The sequence below is a fragment of the Misgurnus anguillicaudatus genome, chromosome 12 (assembly GCF_027580225.2).
Source record: "Misgurnus anguillicaudatus chromosome 12, ASM2758022v2, whole genome shotgun sequence".
Taxonomy (NCBI): domain Eukaryota; kingdom Metazoa; phylum Chordata; class Actinopteri; order Cypriniformes; family Cobitidae; genus Misgurnus; species Misgurnus anguillicaudatus.
The window spans coordinates 2616945-2631016 of record NC_073348.2 but is presented as its reverse complement, the minus strand read 5'-3'; the positions used below and the strand labels follow the sequence as shown (position 1 = coordinate 2631016).

Sequence of the window (14072 nt, the reverse complement as noted above, 5' to 3'; positions counted from 1 at the left end):
GTACCCTCTTGCAAAAGTGTAGCACGATTAGATAGGTACCTGAGTAATAAGTGGCCAAGTTTAAGTTAATTAACTTGTTCTGATATATTTTAGATCAAAACAAACCAACAAACGGTTTGAAATGTTACATTGCATTTCAAATATGTTTGTGATATGGTTGATAAACTGTAATTAAATAAAGGTTGTATTGAGCAGCTGCATTCTGATTGATTGATTTGTTGTTATAGAGTTATTAAATCATTATTTTTAATTTTGTTTTCATCAATTAAATGTTTCATAATAGTGACTTTACTAGGATTTCTTTAGTCCATGCAACATTTAAATTGTCAATATTACACAAACTTTTTTAGTAAATACAACTTACATTTTATTTGTTGACATTACCTAACAAAGCTATGTGGAACCCACTTGACGAAGTTTTTTAAAGTAAATCCAACTTTTTATTTTTTTGAGTGTGGGTTGGGGTTCTTCAAGATTAGACTCATTCATTGAGACTGGAGTATCGTTCATAAAGTTATTAATCTGCTTTAATCTTTCCCTACGATTCCTCTGGTTTAACCTCCACTGCTCCCTTTTCTTCTTTGCAGCAGCAGGATATTACACACAATAATAATGAGTATTAGATGCATGTTGTATCACACCAATTTCCTTACAATCATATTTTCTAAATATTAAAGTAAATCTGTAAAATTATAATGCTTCATAAACAATGCTTGTTACTGACACATTATCATTTCATGGAGTCATCACTATAATACCTTGCTTTCTTTTTTCAAGATACTCTGTCCTAGCTTCTGCATTTGCGTTTATCCTGGCTCTAAACCATCTCTGTCTCTCTTTATTAGACAGAGGCATCTGTAAGGACAGCATTGACATTAAAACATCAGAAGCTATAATAAAGTTTTAATAAAATGTTGATATAATTATATATATGATTATGATAATCAGGCACAAACTCAACCACCTATGGAAAACTACAACCTAGCTTTCATCACCTTAAGGTGATCTTTTAGATTAAATAGATGTTTTTTTAATATAAAAACATTATAAATGTTTTATTAGTGTTATCCAAAAGGACACATGATATTACTACAAAGTGCACCAGTGACCGAAAAGGTCAAAATATCAACATTTTAAGAGACGCTTACTGACCTTTGCACATGTTCTGGTGCTCCTTCAGGGTCTTGTTTTTGATACAATTTTATGTCACATGACATACCAAAATGGATTATGACCAAATATGGTCATTGATGCCTGTTATCCAGGAGTGACATTAGAGAAATCACAATTTGGGGACAAAATTTTTTCTGTCATAAAAATGTAAATAAGCTTAGTATTATCACTATATTTGTAGGAATCATTGAAAACATCAATACAAATTATGCCCAAGTAGATTTTAAATATTTTTATTTTTAACATTTTGTCATATTTTTATATTCAGATTTTAAGCAGGGACAGTTACCTGGAATGACATTTTGGGGATTTTGAGCTCAATAGTTCCTTAAAGATTAATTATTTATAATGAATTCTCACATGAGAAATTAAAAAGGGGGAAATGGGTCATGTAATCAATTGCATTTAAAAGTGTATAAATTTTTTATATTATGTATATGCTTGGGACACCAGAATTAACATGCCACGTCATTGACCCATAAACTGAAAAACATTTATACCGTGAAATATACCGTTCCGTGAAATAAAATGATTCATTCCGTGGAATAGATTTTTGGTCTTTCCGCCCACCCTACTGGAAGTCAATGAGACTTCACAACTTCCTCGTCCACTCGAGGCCAGAAAATAAACAGTGACATAATCGATTATGGCACTTTGCTGCATCGATGCTGAATCGTGCATGCGCGCATTGCGATGCATTGCCGAATCGATTATTGTTGACACCCCTAGTGTACAGTAAGCTCAAGTGCACTTTAAACAGTGGTGTCAAAAGTATTCATATTCATTACTCAAGTAGAAGTATAGATACTAGGGTTTTAAAAGACTTTTGTAGAAGTTGAAGTATCAACTCAAGCTTTTTACTCAAGTAAAAGTGAAAAAGTACTGGTTTCAAAACTACTTAAAGTATAAAAGTAAAAGTAATGAAAGGAAAAAAAATGTCATTAGAGAAAAAAGCCTAGGCCGCACCACAGGGGCCTTTTGGGCACTACCCTATCTCCTCTAAAAAATGTTTCTAAAGGCCATAAGAACTATAGTGTTATTAAAATGTTAATGTTAAAAAATTTGGGATGCACTAGGGCCAGGGGTAGGCAACGTCAGTCCTGGAGTGTCGATGTCCTGCAGATTAGCTCCAACCCTTATAAAACCTTGGCTACCTGTAGTTTCAGGTGACTTTAACCTTTATTAGTTTGTTCAGGTCTGCTTGATTAGACCTGGAGCTAAACACTGCAGGACATCGGCACTCCATGTTGCCTACCCCTGCACTAGGCTATCTGTTTCAACCACATACGGTATATGCCCATTAAAAATGAACGCATATCAATACAATGCAAACAAATACATTAAAGCAGTGGTTCTCAAACTGGAGTGCCAGATGGTGCCAGGGGCCCCAGTTTTATAATATTTTATGAAATACATTACTTTATTATAAATTCTGTGTAATTAAACCTCAGAAAAATAAGGCTACTAAACAAAAGCAATAAATTGTATAATTTAAAATGTTTTGTTTAATTCAAATTTTAAGTTTTAGAATGTTTATGTCAATCCACTGTACACAAGGGAGGCCGCAAAAAATGTTTGATAACAACTGCATTAAAGATCCATATATGTGTACTACTGAGCATTAACATGTGTTCCATAGAGAGGAAGATATTATGACTAGTTGCCTATAAATATTGTAATGGTGCAAAAAGTCAATCTTCAGAGCAGTGCCGCTGGTGGCCAAACTTTTACAGTGGTGCCCTCTTAAGTTAAAAAACAACAAAATCACACACAACTATAGTATGTGTGAGAATACAAATATGCTATTGTTATCATTTATAATTGTATTTTGACAGCAACACAAACTACAAATATGCAATTATATATTATAGCCTATATTTCCTCATCTGTACTTGTGTAGCTAATGGACTATTGTATACTTTACTTTAGTCAGTATAAATCCAAGCAATTTTGGAGAATTACTAAATGTCTTTATTGTAAGTAAATTAAAAGTCAGGTTGAAGGAAACAGCTGATGTCTATCGACAAAAGCAAAAGTTGGTATGTATGGTTATGTGTTTCATTGATTTAACACTCAAGCATTCAGCTAAGTAGGTTTTGTTAATGCAAATAAAATTTACGGCAGTTATTAGCATATACAAAACAACAATGTCTTTAGCATAGATATCTTTGCCATGCTTCAAAACGCAACGCAGCACAATGTCATTTAAGTTGAACAACTGAAGTTACATGATATATATTGGTATTGTTACACTATTTAAATCATACAGATGAGTTGGTGTCAGCAGCCAGCTATACATTTACACAGACTTGTGAATGTGAACTGACCTGAAAGTGATGAGCGAGTTTTATTTCGTACTTTTCCATTTGAAGACAGAATGCCGCGTTCTGTTACTGTACAAACAGATGGTGGATGATATCAAAGCATCGCGAGGGGAGACACTCTGCATGCTTTCTATCCGCTCTCGCGGTTCTTTTATGTTTCTCTGTGCAGCGCTATCGAACAAACTTTTGATCATTTTTGATAGGGAGTCGAAATAGTGTATGTTTATACTTCTCATCCAACCACAATCGGATTAATCTGGATGATGCAATTTATCAAGATAAGTTTTTTTAACGATGACAAGCCGGAATGTAAAAAAAGAAAACAAGTTGAAATTAATAGAAGTAACGAGGCGATTTTTAAAATGTAAGGAGAAGAAAGTACAAATAATTGCGTGAAAATGTAAGGAGTAGAAGTAAAAAGTCGTCTGAAAAATAATTACTCAAGTAAAGTATAGATACCCAAAATATCTACTTAAGTAAGGTAACGAAGTATTTGTACTTCGTTACTTGACACCTCTGACTTTAAAGGGATAGTTCGCCCCAAAAATAAAAATGATTTAATTACAATTCTACTAAAAACAATTAATAAGAAAACATGCAGAGTCGTTTTAATTGGTTCTAGGCTAGCTAGAGTGGGTGATCTAGGCTAGTGATCCCTGTATTTACATAAAATGGTCTGGGCTAAGCCCCGGATGTCCTTCAATACTGAAAACGCCCCTGAGTAAGCGGTTGTTTTAAAAACTGTAATTCAGGTAACAGCTGGAAAAAATGCTTACGATCGGATCGGATCGAATTCAGATCCGTCTGTTGTTTAAACCGGATAACCATCACGGAGCAGAGTTTTCTCTACAGCCCGCATTATTGTATCTAGTCAGAAGAACAGGCTTTCACCGGAGGAGGTAGATTAAATATGGTTGTCTTTCTTCACAAAAACATGTCAAACTAAACAGAGAAGATATTTGTATGCCGACTGAGCAGTCTGTTATGTAGCCTATGTTTTTCTCTGGGCTTTTACTTGGTGTTTTGAGTCTGTTGACATGATGATAGCGTTTGTCAAGTCCTCAAATTTTAAACTTCGCTTGGGTTTGGGATTAGGGTATTATTGGTATAATATAATTTCTGTAAGATTAAATAGTGATGAATTCGTACTAACGACCGACTTGAAACTAAGGATTTGACTCAGACATCGCTCCATGCATGGTTAACGCCATTTTTCTTTAGGCATATTTTTAACGAAGAATTTTGTAAAACATGTAATTATTTACCAACAGGTGATAGCTTTCTTGCTAATTAATGATTAAGCTTAGACACAAAATTAATAAAGTTGTCAACTTTAATGAAAATTTTCATTGTCAACGCAACAGTTCTCTTTGTTCTCGTATGAGGGATGCGTAGATCGCATTATTAGTTATACAATACTTCCACCACAACAGTGGATCGCTGTCGGTGGGTAGTGGGGTCTCACTCTCGTAGATCGGCATTTCATGTTGCAACATATTTCTAATGTCCAAGGTATGTTTACCACCCGATGCGTCTGCGCCTTGGAGATAAACATTCCCAAAAAGGACGCCCATAGCACTGAGAGCAGTTTTCTCCTGACACGGTGTCCTCTTCAGTGTGGCTGCTCTGTTCTCGTCTTCCTCATAGCCTTTCTCCGCAATCGCTATCAGCTCCGCTTTTACTTTCTCACATACGTCCTGCTGCTGGTCTTGTTCCAAATGAATTAGCCGATGGAATTGGAAACCGATGGATTTCTATATCCCATTCGAATAGTAGTTTTAAAATTCGATTAGTATAATTTTTTTAATATTCGAATTATATTCGATTATTGAAAATCATTCCAACAGCCCTAATATATATATATATGGTGGAAAATGCCCATCCCTAGCGCCAACCAGTCTGTGGATCGCTGCGGTGGCTTGAGTGTATTCGTCTTGGAACACGATGCTAACCCAACCGGAGAATCTATCAGCCAATCGGAAAGAGATGAATTTCACTGAGAAGCTATGCAAAATCGCATTCATAATCATGGAAAATCACCTCTAATTATGAATGCGATTTTGCATAGCTTCTCAGTGAAATATGAGTTTTGTTTATATTTTGTATTATATTTATATTTTGAAATATAAAAATGAAAATCAGATCAGATATACAGTTCTTAAGAAATGTGCGTGTTTATAGGCGCCAAATTCTTTCTCCGCCGGTGGGTGCTCGTAACGGCGTCAAGCAATGCTTAGGTTACTTAGCACCGAAAGATGCTCTGAAGCTTACCGCATGGTTTTAGAAGCGACGTGAAGTAAATGTGAAACACCTGCATATGTGCTAGGTCATTTCGGTGGGTGCTCGGCTTGAGGACCCACAGGATCGGTGCCTATCTGCGTGTTAATTGTAGCACTTCCATCCGTGAAACCACAAGTGAGAAACGTTTTTGGGGTTATAATGTTTCCAGCCGCACTGAAAACAAGTTCTGATGGTGTACTGGTAGCACAGTTTCATACTTTTCGTGGTGGTGAAGAATCGAATCGAATTGTGAAAGTCTTAACAATACCCAGCCCTAGTGCCATGACAAGTTTAATTTCCTTCTTTATCAATATAAAGCATTCTAAAGTTAATAATTTGCATACAAAAACGCGTCGGGCCTCGTTTAAGCTGAACAGGTTTTTAATGAATTCAAATGAAATCATTAGGCTATACATCACTGAGCGATATCATACACACCAAATCCCCCAGTATTAAATTTACTTAGGGCAGTTTCCCAGGCAAGATTTAGATGACTCCAAGGCTAGTCCTTAGTTATATCAGGACATTTAAAGTTGTTTTTAGAAACATACCTTAAAAAAACAATACTTGTATGTAGGGAAGGGTATTTTTTTTCCGATACCGATGCCAAATTTATACTTTTAAAACGTTCCGGTGCATAAACCGATACTTTGAAAAAAGAGTAAAAAAGGATGGTGGATGAAAGTACAGCATAAAACACAATGCAAATTCTTCTCTGTTTGTTATAATTTGTTTATTAATGATTTGCCTGAAGCTTCATCATCTTTTAAGACCTGCATTCTTGATTTCTTCTTTATGGGGCGGTTTCCCGGACAGGTATTAGACTAGTCCTAGACTTAAACACTTTTAAGATATCTCCAAACTGAAAACAACTTGCACTTACATATCTTAAAATACATCAGGGCCCTTTGTTTTACCTCAAAATGCACACAGGTAATGTTTTTAGTAAGGCATGTTTGTTAAAACTAGTTATATTTCCTAATTTGTTTTTTGTTTTTCTTTGTGTATAGTATGTCTTCATATACATTCCATACAATCTATCTGTTTTATGTTTATATAAATATAAGTAAATCTGTGGAAATGTATATAAACTATCATATACAAACATAAACGTTTTGTTTGGTCATAAGAAGGCATGCTTGCAAGGTAATACATATTTTGACGAAGCCTGATACTTATGCTCAGCAAGCCTGGATTTATTTGAACATAAATTCTTCAGAAATGAATGTTAATATTAATAACTTTTGATCAAATATATGCAGCCTTGATGAGCACAAGAGACTTCTTTCAAAATCATTTAAAAAATCATTGTAACTCCTAACATTTTGAATGGTACAGTAATTCTGTATGATAACAGAAAACTGGCTAGAAGAATGTAAAAGAAAGAGCACCACAGCTTGAGCTACATGATAGCTAGCCTCATACATTTTTAATGAAATAGTGCTAGCTTACCTGTAGATATCTTTTTTTCTAGTTAAACTGTAATACCATAGATCAAATATATTTATCCAAGTTTTATCATTAACATTTTCATGACTTCATGTAGTGCCTGTCAATGCCTAGAAATGAAGGAGAATCCCACACCTTACGTAATTTAATTTCACGGGGAGTGTGTGGATTTCGGATTACGGTTTTTGAGGCACGGATCGGATAATTTTACGGATCAGCCAAAAAAAAAAGATGGGAAAAATGTAATAACAAATCAAGAAATTACAAACATTTATAAAAAAAGAATAAAGTTGCACATTAAAGGAATATTCAGTTTTCTTAAAAGAAAAATCCAGATAATTTACTCACCACAATGTCATCCAAAATGTTGATGTATTTCTTTGTTCGGTCGAGAGGAAGTTGTGTTTTTTGAGGAGAGCATTGCAGGATTTTTCTCGTTTTGATGGACTTTGATGGACACCAGCAGTTGATACTTAACTCGGCGCTTAACAGTTTTTTTCAGCTGAGTTTCAAAGGAATATGAATGATCCCAAACGAGGCATAAGGGTCTTATCTAGCAAAACGATTGTCATTTTTTACAATAAAAATAACAAATATCCACTTTTAAAGCACAACTTCTCGTTTAGATCCGGTCGTCATGCGCTAGCGTGACCCGACGCAATACGTCATGACGTCAAGAGGTCCGTTGAAAAAAACTCTTAAGTGTTGAGTTAAGTATTAAATGTTGGTGTCTATTAAACTCCATTAAAATGAGAAAAATCCTGCAATGTTTTCCTCAAAAAACATAATTTCTTCTCGACTGAACAAAGAAAGACATCAACATTTTGGATGACATTGTGGTGAGTAAATTATCTGGATTTTTCTTTTAAGAAAATGGGATATTTCTTTAAGTAAGGTCTAAAATTATCATTAAGTACAGAAATCGAATCAATAAAAAAATAACTCTTTATTGTACAAACTAATTTCAGAAGTGATTTTCTCTTTGTCTTGGGTTGTTTGATTAACATTAATGACACAGACTTAAGTAGGTTAATTAAGGTTACTTTCTGTTTAAGACCAAATAGGCACAGACTGGTTCTGCTTCTAATCTTAGATGTACTGTTACAGGCCATTATTCTGTATTTCAGTGTATTTACTGTACAGTGTATTCTGTATTTCTAAAATGTTTTAGAAATATGTCTGTTTTTGTGAAGGTGCTTACTGTAACAGTGCTGTATGTTTTATAAAAACTTAATTGAATTTGATTATTTGTATTTAAAACAATCATATTTGACAAATGTGATGCTTATTTTAGATAATGATGGAAGTAAAAGAGGAACCCCAGGAGCTTAGTGAGGTGGAGAAGATGCAACAGGAACCTCATGATGTCATCATTGAAGAAAAATCTGACTCCAATCAACATGGAAAGAGTTCACAAAAAGGACAACATATTGATGACACAAGCATTAACAATGAAGAGAGACGTCACACGTGTAAGGAGTGTGGAAAGTGTGTTAAATGCACTAAAAGCTTTAAGAAACATTTGGAAACTCACACTGGAGAGACGCGGTTCAAATGCCATCATTGTGAAAAGAGTTTTACACGTGCAAATGACTTTTATATACATTTGAGAACTCACCCTGAAGAGATGCTGTTCAAATGCCATCATTGCGAAAAGGGTTTTACACTTGCAAATGACTTTTATATACATTTGAGAACTCATCCTATAGAGATGCCGTACAAATGCCCTCATTGCGAAAAGGGTTTTACACATGCAAATGACTTTTATATACATTTGAGAACTCACCCTGAAGAGATTCTGTTCAAATGCCATCATTGCGAAAAGGGTTTTACACATGTAAATGACTTTTATATACATTTGAGGACTCATCCTATAGAGACGCCGTACACATGCCATCATTGCAAAAAGGGTTTTACACGTGCAAATAAATATGAGAGACATTTGATAACTCACACTGGAGAGATGCCATACATATGCCCTCATTGCGAAAAGGGTTTTACACGTGCAAATACATATGAGAGACATTTGATAACTCACACTGGAGAGAAACCATACACCTGTCTTCAGTGTGGGAAGAGTTTTACACGGAAAGGGACCCTTAAGATGCATGAACGTATTCACACTGGAGAGAGACCTTACACCTGTCCTCAATGTGAAAAGAGTTTTACAATAAAAGGACATCTCAAGAGTCACATAATATTACACACTGGAGTGAAACCTTACACCTGTCCTCAATGTGAAAAGAGTTTTACACAGAAAGCTCATCTTAGAGGCCATATAAAAATTCACATCAAGGACAGACCTTACACCTGTCCTGAGTGTGGAAAGAGTTTTGCACTGTTGGAATATTTAAGAAAACACCAGATAACACATACTGATGAGAAAACTTGCGTGTGTTCTGAGTGTGCGAAAACCTTTTCGACAAGTAGAGCCTTGAAAAGGCACCAAAGAGTTCATACTAGAGAAAAACCACAAACATGAGATTTACATTACTTTAAGACACATGAGAGAGTTCATACTGAAGAGGAACCGTATCACTGCACTCAATGTAGAAAGAGTTTCACCTCATCGATGGGTTTTAACAAATCAAACAAAATAATGTTGCTGAAAGTAGTCACCAAACTTATTATCAGGTTCAATATTCTGAAGTACTTCAGGCTGCAGTTTACAACCATTTTTTTAAGATTCTTTCTTTACTTTTGCAGTTGATCCCACACGTAAATGATTTGAAGAGTTTCGTTGCAAAATTAGATAATTCCGTTTTTTTTCCAGAAATCTAGTTTTTTGGTTGTGCATTCCAATTATATAATATCAATTCAATTGCAGTTGGTTTGTTTTGATTTAAACCTTCATAACTTAAAAAAAATACAGCTAAGTAGCACCATAAAATGAAATAATAACACGCACATAATAATAATAAACATGTTTTGACAAAAATGTTAAAAACGGATTTATTTCATTTTGCAACGAAACTCTTCGTTTCCTTTTTTTTGCTGAAGGAGAGCAAAGTATTTTTTAACAATATGCAGTTCTTACAGGTTATTAAACTCCTACCAAATATATCCATTTCAAATGTAACCTCTTTAATGAGTAAATAAATTTGTTGAATGAAAGTATAGGTGTAAGAAATGCATTGTAATGAAATTTAGTAGAATTGTTGTTGTTTTGACTCAGAACATTATTTACACACCTGTCTATAAGACATTTATTAATTATTTTTTTGTGAGAAATTGTGCTTTATTATGTTCGAGTGATTGTGGGTAAAATATGAATCAATTTCATTTTGAGTGAACTATTCCTTTCATTGTTGCTATCACATGAACATTGCAATTGTATTTGGTGGTGGTGGGGGAGGGGAGGGAATGTGTTTGTCATATTCATCAGGACCATAGACATTATATACGTAGACACCTCGTAGACTGAGCTGCCTATTGGAGCTGACGTATCTCGCGGCCGCCATCTTGGATGGGTCTCCAGTGCGCTCCCTTGCATTCATTTCTAATGAGGAATAATCATAACTCCCCTAATTTTTACCGGATTTTCACACAGTTTGAGTTGTTATAAGCGGCAGAGATTTAGTTATGATACAGGACGCTGTCACACATTGAAAAATACTGCTTTCATACTAAAATACTTTGTATTATGCTCTTTAAGAATGGCATATTGACAGAGGCAGACACTACTTAAGTATTTTACTTTCTACATAAAAGTACATTTTCAAGTATCTGTATTTTATCATTGTTTATTTTGGAAAACTTATATTCCAAAGCATATTATCATAATTTTTACTCCACTACATTTCATAATTTCAAGTTTTTGGTTTATATTTAACATTAAAGTACATTAAACATCTACTTTTTTACTTTTACTTAAGTAAAAAGTACTTAAGTACACAATTTTTATGGAATTTTTACGTAATTAGGTATTTTATGTAATTAGGTATTAAATTAATTTTAATATGAATGAATTGAGAATGAATTGGCTGTGAGAATTTTCATTCCAAATAGCGGCCGCGCTACTGAAGCGCCATCTAGTGGCTATTGCCAAAAACGAATCAGAGTTTCCCCTCTTGTTCTTCTTTACTCTTTTGCTACAGAACATTGACGACTCTGTCACAACAAACCCTCCCGTTTTATAGCAATTTCCCATTGCCTCCTCATGCCTGTATCACTGGGAAACCTTCAAATGTGAAGAAAAAACAGCGAGAGATCATGAGAGAGAGTACCAGTTCCTGCTGAACATTGACATAATATTATAAATGATAACGTAAAATAACCAAAATGATTGCTCAATCTTACTTGTGAAATGTAATCCCATGTGAACTGGAATCAATACGGCGCCGGTTATTGCAACCGTAAGCTGCACAAAATACGGGCATAGTTGCTTTCTTTCCTGTGCTAGCGTACAGTGAGGAGACCCATCCAATATGGTGCCGACGCTTGATGCATTCCAGTACGTCATGAGGTGTCTATCTATATAATGTCTATGATCAGGACCACGTGACGTCACTGTGTCGTCGCCACCATTTTGTGTCCGGTCACAGCTGCGCGCTCTGCTTTACTCTATGGGCTGCGTCCGAAAACTCTAAATTGCTGCTTTCCAAGGCAGGAAGGCATCAAGGCATGCCCGAATCCCATGTTAGGTTTACTTCCTGACTCCTGAAATCTTGTCCCACAATTCTATGCGTGTGCGCGTATGGGGAATGTGATTGGTCGAGCCTGGTCGAGTTTTAAAAAATAAAATGGCGGCCAAGAAAGCAGCCGGAGCACAAAAAGTTTTGAAAGTATTTTCTCATGATAGAACATAAAAAAATATAAATTTGAAATTTTTTTAATTATGTAAATTTCTCAAAATACTCTCAAGTATATATTTTTTGTTATCAGTGTGAAAACATTTTCTCTAAAAAAAGAGTGTTTCTCTCAAAATGGTTTTCTTTGTTCTCAATGCAATTTCTTTCTCTTGTGTCAGGATTTTGCTTTCGCTGTGAAAATTGTGTCATGGGCGGGCCACGTTCCTATTGGTCAGTCGGGTGAGCATCGTCTTGTCTTGGGAATCTAACTGAATCATTAACATTGTTCGGTTCACCTAGATAGATGCGCCACCCCTGCCTTTAGTTAAGCACGGACACTCCAATGTTTGAGTAAGATGATGACACACACAACTCGATGGGTATCTGGCTGAGCAAATTCAGCATCACTGAAGATTAAACATTAAAAAATTGTACTCTTATTCATGAATTAATGTGTATTATATTATTAGCTTGCTAATCGCTAATTAGCCATCATGCTAGAAAAACTTGCAAACTCACCTGGTCTATACTATTTAAAATCAAATGCCACATGAATGTTTTGATTAAGGGCCTTTTTACACCTGGTCACTTCATGTGTTTTCTCTGATCGGATAGCTATCTGATTTGTTAAAACGGTTCCATTTACATTTGGCCACATAAATGCGTCTTGGCAAAACGAATATGAATCCGATCTTTTACCCCCGCCCAAAATGCAAATACACTATTTATTACTCCGCCTTAAAAAACTTAAGATGACCTTTACGCAACAATATGCAGCACTTACTGTATGTTGTACTGTATGTTGGGCAGGGGACGTGCGTATCCTTGCTCGGCATGAGCACGCAGTACAGCACAGCAGGAGAGTGACAGCGGGTTATTTAATGCAGGTCCATGATGGCTAAAGCATTCACAAAACTCTCTCTTAAAGTTATATTTCTTTGTTTAATATAATTTGAGTTTGTCATTAGACTCTTTTATTGATTCTAGGAAGCTTTTTTACCCGCTATCATCACTCAATAAAGCAATAGGCGTGTCATCTTTGTTTGTTTCCAGCTTACTTGCGAGTGACGTGTTTACGTTTGGGAGGAGTAAAGCGCGACGTATGTGGTTTCATCAACCAGATGCATTTACACTTCTCTGAAATGCGTCCCAGACCACCTCCTGAAGTGGTTTGAGCGATCGGAATTAAATCCGTCTCGAAATCGTTTTAGAGGGCATTTATACCTGGTCTTTTTACGGTCAGATAGCTATCCGATCAGAGAAAACGCATGAAGTGACCAGGTGTAAAAAGCCCCTTAGATAGTTTCACTCCTTAATTAGTGAGTGAGCTTGTTTCTACCTTTGCACTTACTAGCCTTAATGCACCAGGGGTGTATTCCAGAAAGCAGGGTTAACTTACCATCAGATTAACCCCAAACTTGCTTACTCAGGGTATGTGGGTTCCAAAACACAGTTTAAGAGTTAGTTCAATCAACCCGCTGAAAGTAACCCAGAGTTAATGCGCGCGCACGGTAACAACATAAAGGCATTGTCAATGGATCACAGATTTCACGAGTCACCATGGAAACGTCAGAGAACTTAAAAGTTTTTAAATGAGAAATAACATTATAAACCAATACTTTCTGTCAAAATTAACATTTTATAACGTTATATAAGTGCGCGATTACAAAACAGATTAAATTAATTAATTAATACGAATTACGATTTCACCCCATTTAAGTCCAATATTATATGTGTCTCAACGAAAATACACATAATATTATTTAAAAGCCTGTAAAAATAATCATAGATTCAATATATGATTTTAAATATATTAACTATATCTAATTAGATATAATTAGACATAATTAAGATTATCTTTTCTCTTACAAAAATTAACAATGGTTTTACCGCAGTTAAAACAAAAAACATGGTTACAGTAAAACCATAGTTAAAAAACCATAGTTAAACCATGGTAAGTGTAGTAAAACCATAGTTTTGCTGAATCAATGCACAAAAAAACCATGGTTACCACAACTTTACACCAATAAAACCATGGTTAATTTTAGTAAGGGCT

General features: G+C 35.1%; 1 protein-coding gene across 2 annotated transcripts in view; it reads left to right on the top strand.

Moving 5' to 3' along the window:
- LOC129446065 (uncharacterized) overlaps nucleotides 1-14072 on the top strand; it is a 129263-nt gene that overhangs the window by 17561 nt on the left and 97630 nt on the right. The window contains exon 2 of one of the 2 annotated variants that reach the window (XR_012372333.1): nucleotides 8521-10442. The exons of the other annotated variant lie outside the window; for it this stretch is intronic. The gene's annotated coding sequence lies outside the window, so the exon portion shown is untranslated. Of the gene's footprint in view, nucleotides 1-8520; nucleotides 10443-14072 lie in introns of those variants that run through there. 2 annotated transcript variants of the gene reach the window in all.